An 11898-nucleotide genomic window follows, 5' to 3' on the forward strand; every position below is an offset into this window, starting at 1 on the left:
AACGAGTTTTCTTATTTTTTCTTGATTTTCTGAAAAGAAAATTAACAAAATAAAGATCAGAATAATTTTAATTTCAGATATTTGGCTGAAGTCGGCAATTCATCGTCGATTTTTTTCGATTCGATTCTTTTACTTTTCCTTCTATCAGAGTCTATAGAACAAGAGTGAATAGAGAATGATTCTAACTAATCATTTACATAATTCTAAACAAATGATTAATGCGAGTTTTTGATTAATACCAAGGTACAACCCTTCCCTAAGTAAGTACGTCCGGTCATTGATGAGAGGAGCCAGGCTTCCGCCTTTTCGTGTACCCACAAGGGTGGCGAAAACCAACCAGCATACCGGAAACTTCTCATCCTCAATTACGAGGTGTCCGCCCGTGGGACTGAGAACTGTCTAAAACTACACGAAAAGCTCTAAAATTTCGTTTTTTTAAAGAAAGCACTAACTAAATGGATTGAAAGGTACATTGAACACAATATGCAGTCTGTTGAAAACCACATATCCTGGAATTCAGAATGAATGAATGGAGTTCTTCCTGATGAGAAAAAATTTTAGACGACTCAGAAGGCTACCGAAGCTATTGGTATTGTCTCGGAAATGAAGAAAAATGTTTTTTCTGACAGACAGATGAGCGGAGAGAGTTTAATAGTTTGATTGTGATGGTAGAACAAGCCTAGTGTTCTCGAGTGATAGGCACACATAGAGTAAAACACATACAATATATTCGTCTTGAAATCAAATCTCCTTCCTATGGCGTTGAGCTATGTGGATATGACTGGATTTTTCAACATGAAGGAGCATCAGTTCGCACAGCTAATGGGGTTAAAAATTGGTTTGCAGCAAATAATCTTCGGGACTTGTTCTGGCCTGCTAAAAGCCCTGACGTCAATATTGTAGAGAACATACGAGCAAGGATGGTTCGTCGCGTTTACAGGGAAGGCAAGCAGTTTGAATCTGAGCTTTGGAGAGCCTTAAATAATGCATGGAAAAAATTTTGTCAAACAGAAATTCAAACTTTATATGATTCGATATTAAACGAATCTTCGAAGTAATCAAATCTAATGGTGGAGGAAGTCCCTGTTAATAAGACTTTTTTTGTACTATTTAGAAGCGGCCTTTCAGTTTTTTCAGAAAGAATGATGCAGTCAAAACTAATATTTTTATTATTTTAATGTCTGGATTTATTGACTATTGCTTTAATTGATTTGTATTTTTTGTTTCAAATTTCAACCACAGTTGTCTATTTTCAAATAGATCTTTAAAAAAATTGCTCATCAAATTGTTCTGATAAATTGCAATATTCTTCAATTGTTTAAAAAAGTCCTACTTTTTTCATGTAATGTAGCTTTCGTTTCTTATAGTATTTTTAAGAAAATCAATGATTTGATGAGTAAGGTGTGTACCTCTTATAAGTATGAGAATACAACAGGTATGAAAGTGGTTCCTTGAAAAGTAAAAGCAAAAAATTAATTTTAAATTTAATCAGATAGATATCAGCTAAAAAGATTCATTTTGCTTTTAGAGGAAACAAATATTCAATAGATTTTAGTTAAAGAAAATGTTTCATTCGATTCGATCTTTTGAAATATGTTCACTTAGAATCTATCTTTCTTTAAAAAAACACACACGCAAAATTAAATAAATGAATAAGAGCTAGCAAACTTGAGATAAAGAAAACCGACTTTCTCTGCAAAAAACTATATAAATAGAATAGTGAATCCGATAATTTTAGAATAATTTTAGATGAGCAATTAACTTTTTTCCGCAATGACTTGATTTATGACATCATAAATATTCCAAAAGTTTGCCGACATTTTGCTGTGTGCTTCCCATATTTTAGGTATGGGCCATTGACCATGGCATCATTGGACCGTTGACATGACAACATGGGACCATTTCAGTTAGAGTCCCATATGAATCTTGAAATGAAGAGAAATTGGGAAGTTCAGATTTTCCCAGATAACACATTCAATCTTAAAAGGTTCTTTTCCCCATGAAAATTCCAGAGTGCAACAATTTGCTCAAATTTAATTCCAAGAAAATATATTTTGTTTAAGAAGTATGAATATTGGATACTGTTAAAATTATCTTAAAGTCTTTCTTTGAAAAACATATTTTTTGAACCAGTAAAACATTGAAGTAATCTAAATAATTCTAATCTAAATAATACTAAATTATATTTTTATATAACAGAAAATATCTAAATATTTATTTTTACATGTGTGCACGCACGCTCGTGCGTTTTGTTACTTTAAATTTGGAGTAGCAGTTTAGAGGGAGCGATCCGGTCATTTTGAGTCTTATTGAAGTTCAAGATTATGAAATGCTTGCCAAAATATGCTCCATATAAGTTTTAGCAGCAATATAATCTAATTACATTTAAACAGTTTAGGAAGATTTTACGAAATTTGTTAGTATTTACCATTTTGAAAGGGGAAAATATGAAGCTATGGAATACGAATTTTTTTTTCTATTTTAATCGCATACCTGCATGTACTAAATGTATTAAAAGTTAGAAAAATATAAGAAGACAAGCGATTGTCGTAAATTAGTCTAAGAAAAATATTCCTAGAAACAGAAGCTACAATAAAAAATATTATTTAAATAATGTTGCAACGCTTGTAAATATAAACTCAGTTTTTATAGCAATGACAAGTATTGTTGTAAAACATACTTGAAGATATTTTGAAAATTTTATTAAAATTAGAGAAAAAACTGGCATTATTGAAAAGCTATTTTTCTTATTTTAAAGTGGTGTTACTTTTATTGATAAATATTTTTTTGTTCAATAATATTTCCACTCTTTACTTATAATCCAGTAATATTTTCTGTTATTCAATAATAGTTTTTTTTTTTTTTTACTTTTACGTATAATGAAGAGGAATGTGCGTGTTGGCTCTCTACAAACCAGACCGTTTTACTCAAATACACCAAACTCGACACGCGGGCATTACTTTAATAATAGATTCTCACTAAGGAATTTTTTAAAGATGTTCATTAAAAGTTGAATGAAATATCAACATTTTTTCATACAATCGTATAAATATCACAGCCATTTGCACCATTTTAAAATTCCGATCTACCTTGTTACAGAATTCCTTTCCATTCAATATTTTCAACAATTTCATTTAATTTACTAGTTGGTAAGTATATATTTTGCAGCATGACCCTTTGCTGTCTTGTTTATTGGTTTTATCCATGCGATGCTATCGAATACGTTTTTTGTGCGCTCTTTTTCTCCGTCAGATTAAGAGTTGTTCACGAAGAAAAAACGAAGCATTTCAAAAATCATCTGGAATAAAAATTTTCTTAAATTTTAACTGGAGCTATAGTGAGTGTGTTGTGATTTCCGAATGAACTGCCCGGTTTTAAATATAATATTTTTAATCTTCACAAACACAGCTACACTACAAAATTTACAAACACACATAGACAATCAGGTTAAAGAAATCAGTATAGTGGAGGGATTCCATCGGTTCCAGCCGAAAGCAGGCGGCGTTAGCGCGAAGGTTGTGCATGGGGAAAAGACGACCTCAGGATTTAACTGCATGTCTGTAAACTGCTTGTTCCCGTTCAATCTGCTTGTCTGTAAACGCCACAAGGGGCTTCTGTAAAACGCTACAAGGGGGCGCTCTCTGCTTAAGGGGAAAAAGAGGTGCTACAGAGCTCTTTTAATGTATGATAATATTTTTAGACCGACACTCTCTTTTCAAATGGCATGAAACCAGGCGACTCCTTTAAATTTTTGTTTTGACACATCGGCATTATTTTGCAGTCGGCTAATAACTCACTGGCATTACTTTAAATTGAGCTAAAAATCTTGCCAATTTTTTTCTTACCATTTTGGTGAAAATTATTCTCTCTTACATATATATATATATATATATATATATATATATATATATATATTTAGATATATATATCAGAAAGAGTAATTTTTTAGTGATTAAATTAATAAATATTCATTAAATTCATGAATTCATTAGAGATAAAATAAAAATGACTAATTCATTAAATTCGTTCATGAAATTGAATCTCAGAGTGAAAAACTTTCTTTAAATGATTTTCACATTGAAGAAAATTGACATTTTTTAAAATCTTTTTTTTTTGTCACTTTTTTACATAATATAAACGAAACAACTTATGGTTTCCCATTTTTTTGTAACGTCGAGATTTCCTTGATTCTTAAATAGTCTTTTTATCTTTTTTTGCAATATTCCGAATAATTTCAATTAACTTTTGTTAAAATATCCTAAATAATATGATAAAAATTGCTGCTGAAATTAAAATTAAAAATGCTGAAAATTTTATAATAATATTTAGATAACAGAGTTCTTCATTTCATTTTTCCGCTTTATTTATTTGTTTTAATTTAATGATACATTAGCAGTACCCGCGCAGCTTTGCTCGTGGCATAACATCCAAGAGGAAAAATTAGGTTTTAAACTTAAGTATAACCTCCACCCGATATGACACGGGCATGTCACGCAACATCAAACAAACATAAAAGTATATTTTGAAATCATCAAAAATAACTACAAAGCATTTTATAGCAATATTCAGAAATATTTAGACTGCTAAAAACGTAAAAATACGATATGTTCATAGAGAAAACAATTCACTAAAAATATACAATAGAAAAGCTGTTTTAAAATTTAAAAATATACAAATAAGTCATTGTACCCACTGTTAAACACTTGTGTATCAACTCTGTCTAATCTGATATGAAAATAAAATTCAGCTTATTTACTGAAATTTCTTTGTAAACTATATTGGCTGGGCGATCACTTAGCTTCCTTATGAGATTCATTCTGTCTCTGTAATTCAATTGCAGTGCGATTTAAAGAGAGACGGTTACTTCGCTGAATAGAAGACACTCCTTCCGTAAGTGTGGGCATTCTTTCTCTGATATTCGTTAACCGAACATTTTTTCCTCTACATTTTCATTGTCGCTCAACAAACGACGCGTTTTGGCATTTAATGTGCTGCGGCCAAGATTGAATTTTCTTTCTGGGAGAATAATGAGTTTTGAATCGATGTTTCAAAGCAGGCGTAAACAAAGAAATGTATCGCATATGCCTACCACAGCTCTTGCTATTTGCGTATGCGCAGTTTGAGGTTTTCGCACATGCGCGGATAAGTGCAAAGCATAGATACTGCTGTTTTACGCACGCGCGAATCTTAATATGAAAATAATTAAAATCCCAATTATAAAACTCCTTTTTTACTCTCTTCAGTATAATGAAACCTTCCCGAATAAACGCCCTACAAAATGGCCCAAATATCTCTAATATCAGTTAAGTATTTCTAAAGTTTTTCCCTTTCAAACATGACACTTTCAGGAGAATTCATTTATACTATGTATAGATATTATATTCTGAATTTATTTTAAATAGTCCCCATTTTTTAATTCAACTTTAAATAATTCTTGATCTTTGACGTTTAGTACTATAAAAGCTAAAAGGATTATATTTTCATTAATTATAAAAATCAATTTTAAATAATAAATGACTTTTCTTGATCATTGATGTTTAGTACTATAAAAGTAAAAATGATTATAATTATCATCATTAATTACTTTCAGCAGATAGCTTTATGAAAATGATATACATGGCGACTGTAAAGTATGACACTTTCAAAAAAGAATTAAAAATAAACAAGCGAAGATTTTTGCTACTGTCTTTTATTTTCGATAAAGAAAAGATTATAATTTCTTTTTAAGGAAATGTAAAGCCTCAAAATCGAAGATTTGCAGAAAAAAATGTACAAAAAATGGAGGATGGTGAACATTTTCTGCAATGGATGATGAATACACCAGGTATTGTGAACCGACGCAATGCTCGAACACGGGGATTAGAAAATCCGTGCTGTACTAGAGGAAGTAAGAGACTGTTCTAAAGTAAACGAGTGGTGTGGTTTATTGCCCGATCGAATGATTGGGCCTTTTTTTCTTTTCCGAAGTAACTGTCCGATCTCATATGGTTTGCTTGAAATTTTGCCTTTTCTCAAGTAGAGAATTTGAAATCAAATGCCATTTTTCAGCAGGATGGGGCACCACCACACTGTAGTGATGGATGGGACGAGGAAGCCTGCTATCTCGATAGACATAACCCTTTTGCATACATGAGTTCTTCTGACGGAGATATGTAAAAAACATTGCTTACCTATCTCTGATTCGTGACACTGATGAACTGAAAAGGCGAATTGCAGTGGTCCTGCAATGCTTCATAGAATGTGGCTGGACTCGAAGTGTTGTCCGCGTCTAATGGGCGCATGTTGAAAGCGTGTAATAAAACATTGCAAAAAAATATTTTATTCGTTAAACATAAAAAGCTGTAAGCGATTATCTTTGTTTCTTTATTTGTATTTAATTTTTTAAAATGTAGCCGTGATTTTCGGACACCCTGGATATATTTCTTTTTACTAAAATGTTTTCAGATTCTTTTACTGTTCAGTAAATTTCTAAAATGTTAAAATTAAAATTGTTTTTTTTTCAGAAATTTCAACTATCAGTGCTGTTATATAGTTTAAAAACCCATGTTATGCTTAAATCATGGAATAACTCGTGTATGTCAAATAGAAATCAATGCGCAATGTATTCACTGAAAAAATCATTTTCTCCTTCGAAGGCTAGATGTCGCCACTGCTGAAGTTGCAACAATGTTTTGATCGGTTCAAATTTCACTACTGCACCATTTGTATATTACTCGATTGATCATCACCTCAGCTCTATTGAATAAATTTGGACTTTATAACAAACCTGACTGTCTCTCTTATAACCAAGACAAGCACATTTGACATATTCTCGTGCACTGTTTGAAGTATTTAACTCAAAGAACCTTTGGAACAAGCTATCTTTCAATCGCCAAGAAATTTCGTCTCTTAAATTCTGATCCAAGAAACTGTTTTTCATAAGCGCTTTCTTCTCATTTTTCTTCATTCACTGAAGTTTTTTGATATTTATTTACTCTGGCTTTCTGGCATTAAAGGATGATAGCCTTTGTTGCTAAAAATTCCAAATTTTCCAATTCAGTCTATCAATCAAACGTTTTGTATATTAATGATTAAATAAAACTAGCTGGCTTTGGCGATCTGCTTGTTTGCATAGATTGCTGATATTTTTAGACTTTTAAATGATTAATATGAAATGTTATTTGATGGACCGAAAACATGAATTCAATTGAATCAGTTTACAGTAAATTCAAAAACATATATACGTAAAATAAACGCAGAAATGAAAATCCTGTTATGGAATTAATAGGAGCATGACTGATTTTTTTTTATGCATGAATTTAAATTTGCTCATAACATTTTAAAAAGATAGCGTGTCGATTTAAATGAGAGAATATTATTAAAATTAAAGAGGGCAATTATATGCAATTCAAATTAATATCATTTAAAATAATGTTTTGAGTCTTGAAAAGTAATTGTTTTGAAAGATATGAGTTTCAATTTCTAATCGGACCTACTTTTGTGCTCAATTTAACTTTCTACTTTTTGACTTCTTTTATATTTATTTTCCTCTGACCGATTGGAACTGGACTGAGTCCTCTAAATGGCATGCAACCCCCAACGAACCCCTTCCAGAAAATTTCATGTAACATTTTGCACCTCCATTAATTAGCTAAGCAACGGATGAAATTAAGGCAGCTGTAAAAACGTTCAGTGAAGCATTATGAAATTTTTGCATGACGCTTTCACTGTTGCCATTCGAAAGTAAACAATAACAGCGATTTTTGTGTCACGTACGTTAGTGTTTTATATACATATATGGCAAAAATTGATAAGAAAATTAAAAATAATTTTAACGCATGATATGAAATAAACATAAAAATATATCGTTTGTAGCATTTTATATTCTTACATGAGGCAGCGTGATAAATGACATGTTTTATGTCGTAGTAGTTCTTCTTTGAAATAAAAATTTTATATAAAAAAAATTCTTCAAAAAATTGCAAATAGAATCAAATTTTCTCAAACTGTTATTGAATATAGTGGAATCAATGCATGGAATATTTATTACATTTGCCGCCCAATTTAATTTTAGAATCAGAGACTCCCAGGGAATGATTCTTTTTACAACTTAACAATTATAAATGACTTGTAATTTTTTTTTTGGTATCTTGCGCCATATTTGTGATACCTCTACAAGTGATATAAAGGACTAAAGCGTTTAGGGCACTTAAAAATTATCTTTCCTCGGAGGGAAAATGCACGCATCGTCACTCCACGGTTTGCCATGCGACGTGAATAGAAGAGTTTTAATTTTTTTTCGCTATAAACGGACATACTGTAACATTTCTGATGAAACGGCATGTATTGAAAAGTATCTGGTAGGATCATAAATTAATTATAAAGTTCAGCGGTTGCATCTGCTTAATTTGTAGATATTACGACTCAAGCGAAAAAGATTTTAGTTCAGAATACGTTCTCAGAGCAGAGGGCTGCATTCCACAAGCGGGTCTTTCAAGGCCGCTGGTGGCTACTCTAGGCCACATCGATAGAGTATTCAGACGGCTGAGTGAGCGTGGAATCGGCGAATGGCCGATTGGTTAGTTTAATTTAGTTATATTAACGTCCCGTTTAAAGCAACAATGAGGCCATTTTGTGACAAACCTCGTAATTTTGAACCACAGTCAGATGACAAGGATAACGCCTGAGTTGGCACCCTCCTTTCCAAGCTTCCACAATACACCAGTGGGAAAACATTTGACCCCGACCGATTTAACGTGCACCAGACCCGCGTACGTGACGGTTCTTCGATGGAATCGGGTATCGAACCTGAATGCCTCGTTCAAACCGTTGGGGAGAAACGTCCTTCCACTGGTGTGGTGTGGAAGTTTGGAGAGGAGGTGTCTTCTCAGGCGTTGTCCTCATCATATGACCGCGGTTCAAAATTACGAAATGCGTCCCGAAAACGGGAAGTTAATATAACTAAACTAAATCTAACCTTTCCAGAGGCCATTCTACCTCCACCTCCTATTTTAAATACCTGACTTTTCACACAAGACAAAATTATGTTCTCCGGAAACGCACTAATTGTTCCTGGTTTGTAAAGGGACATAAAGTACTCTTTATCCACGTGCTCGGTTTATCGGTATCTTCTTTGAGATGACTTTTGAAAAGTGATACGTTTAATGAAGCATTTATTAGTCACTAAATAAAACTCTGCCTTTTTGACATACAAATAGGATAAAAATTACAAAAGGAGTTATTATTTTAGATTTCGCCTCAATTTCCCAAATTGATTACAGAATTTGAGATAAGTTCATATTGTTCATTATTATTCCGTAATTACATGAATTATTTAGAAATTAAATTGTAGAAAGAGAAAGGTAAGAATTAAATGTATTATGTGTGATCTGCCTTCCTAATCTGGTGTAGTGTGGAAGTTTGGAGAGGGGGTGCCAACTCAAGCGACGACATATTCATCTGACTGCGGTTTAAAATTACAATATACATTTCAAAATTGTCCTAGTGCTGCTTTAAAACGGGACGTTAACATATCTAAACTAAACTGAACTCCCTCCCTAATCTTTCGAGAATAATAGCTATCTCAAAGGATAAACTATACATAAAAGAAAAACTTGAGCTAAAATTAGTGGCAGAAACAGATAAAATGTATTCACTATTTGAACTTTTGGAGGCTTCGGGCTCATTTCAAACCATACAAATAATTCAGCTATTTAAAAAATAAAAAATAAAATTATTAAAGAAAAAAATAATATTTTTACAAAATTGGCATCTTAAATTATGTGAATGAAATTCTTTGATTCGACTGTTGATCATCCATTAGTACCGTTATGAGATTTAGGCTTATGAAATAATTTCCTAAAAATTCAATAAAAATTTTGTAATGAATTTGAAGCGAGGCATTCCAAATCCATCCATATTTGACTGAAAACCACTTATTCGTTGTATAGCTCCATAGCATTGTTTTTCCTTTACTCAGTATTCAGGTGTCACTCATTTTCACAATCTGTGCACAGTGTTCAGTTGAACTGTATTGTTTCCAGGGAAAAGCATTACATCCATTTTTGTTGACTCGTATTGCTGATATGGTTCTCAGAAAGAGGTCTTCAAAATTTGCACCTGGATTTGTTACCACTTAAGGGGTGGGTAGAGATTTTAACTCCGGTTTTCCGTCTTTAAATAAAAAGGCATTATGTTAATGAAAAGATTTAAATTAAAATGCTGCAAGCTTTAATAAGATATATACATTGACATATAAAACATGACGAGAACTTAATCGGACCAGGAGAAAAACTTTAAAAAGAACTTATTTGGAAAAATATTTATTACTTTTGTTTAAAGTTTGAGTGAAAAGTTTGGAAATCCATTTAAGTGTGTGTTACGTGGAAAGGAATAAAATGGTAAAAATTGCACTATCTGCATCATTTTTTGAAAAATTTGAGTTTGTTGAAAACAATAGGGAAGTCAAATATTGTCTATAAGTACTTTCTTTGTTAGTCATAATGCGAGAAACGAAAAGGAAAAAAAAATTACCTTAGTTTAAAAATGTTACTCTACAGTTTCAAGTGGTATCCTAACGATCAATTTTCAAAGAAAAGTGTTGAAAATTGAATGTGAAATTGTCTGAGTTATCAAGCCTAGATTATTTTTCGAAGACTATTACACTCTCGAGCTCTACGCTTAAATATATTTAACGAATAAATCACCACAAATTGGAACTTTATTTGTAAATTAAATTTTCACCATCTTTTTGAAAACAGACTATTATGATATTATTTGAGATTATAAAATGACGCTCCTTGAATAGATATTTTTTTCTTTCGTTTCACGAATTCTGATTGATAAAAAAAAGTAATTATAAATGTTTTTCGACGTTCCTGTTTTTTTCGACAAAATCAAATTTTTCAAAAAATAATTTAGATATTCATTTGAAATTTTTACCAGTTATTCTTTTCATTATAACACGTACCTAAGTATATTTCCAAAAAAAATGAAATTAAAAAAACTAAAATGAAAAATATTTTGAAAACATTTTTGAAACAATAGGGCAAACTAGATAAGATTTTTCCACAAATTAGTATTTATTTAAATTTACTCCTAATCTAATTGCATAATTATTACGTTTCATAACTCATTGCACAGGCTTTTTAATTTCTATAGCTTTATAGTTTAAACCTTTTCTCTAAGATTAATAGATATTTTGTGAAACTCGAGGAAACTTCTAATTATTAGGCTTTACGTCTTCGGATGCACACTGAGAGGTCTGTTTTGGATAACCAGCGCAATAAAACCTATAAGATTGTTGTTTTGCATTTTTTCTGCATTTTACTATTTTACATGAAAACTTTACTATTTTTTAATATTTTACATGACTGGATTAACACGGAATTTCAGTTTTTTTTTTCCCAAAAGAAGTTGCTTCTTTGCAATAGCTTGTTAAAATTAAAATAATAACAATAGTGGCTTATATGAAAAATATCTTTTTATTAGAGTTTATTAAATAAAATGAATCGCCATCAGAATTAATTTCTTTAAATCTTCTAAATAAACTTTTTTATTAATTTCTTAAAAAATTTTTAGAAGTGATTTCATTCTTTATAGAAGCTGGGACATTATCTTACGATAAAAAAGTCATATGGCAATTGTGTATGCATGTTCCTCATCTTCTAAACTGTCTCATTCAACCCAAAATTATATAATTTGTGTCAAGAGAAAAATATTGTCAACTTTTCAAAATTCAAAAATTAATTAAATATCCAAGTAATAAAAAATTTTCCAAAGTAACTTCAGCGAAATTATTCCGGTCGAAATATTTTTACACTATCTGAAGATTCAAAATTTTACCATTTCATTAATGCCAATTTCATTTCTGCACGATATTGTATTCAACTGTAATTAATTTTTCAAAAAGATTTAAAT

This window comes from Argiope bruennichi, chromosome 3, assembly GCF_947563725.1.
Source record: "Argiope bruennichi chromosome 3, qqArgBrue1.1, whole genome shotgun sequence".
Taxonomy (NCBI): domain Eukaryota; kingdom Metazoa; phylum Arthropoda; class Arachnida; order Araneae; family Araneidae; genus Argiope; species Argiope bruennichi.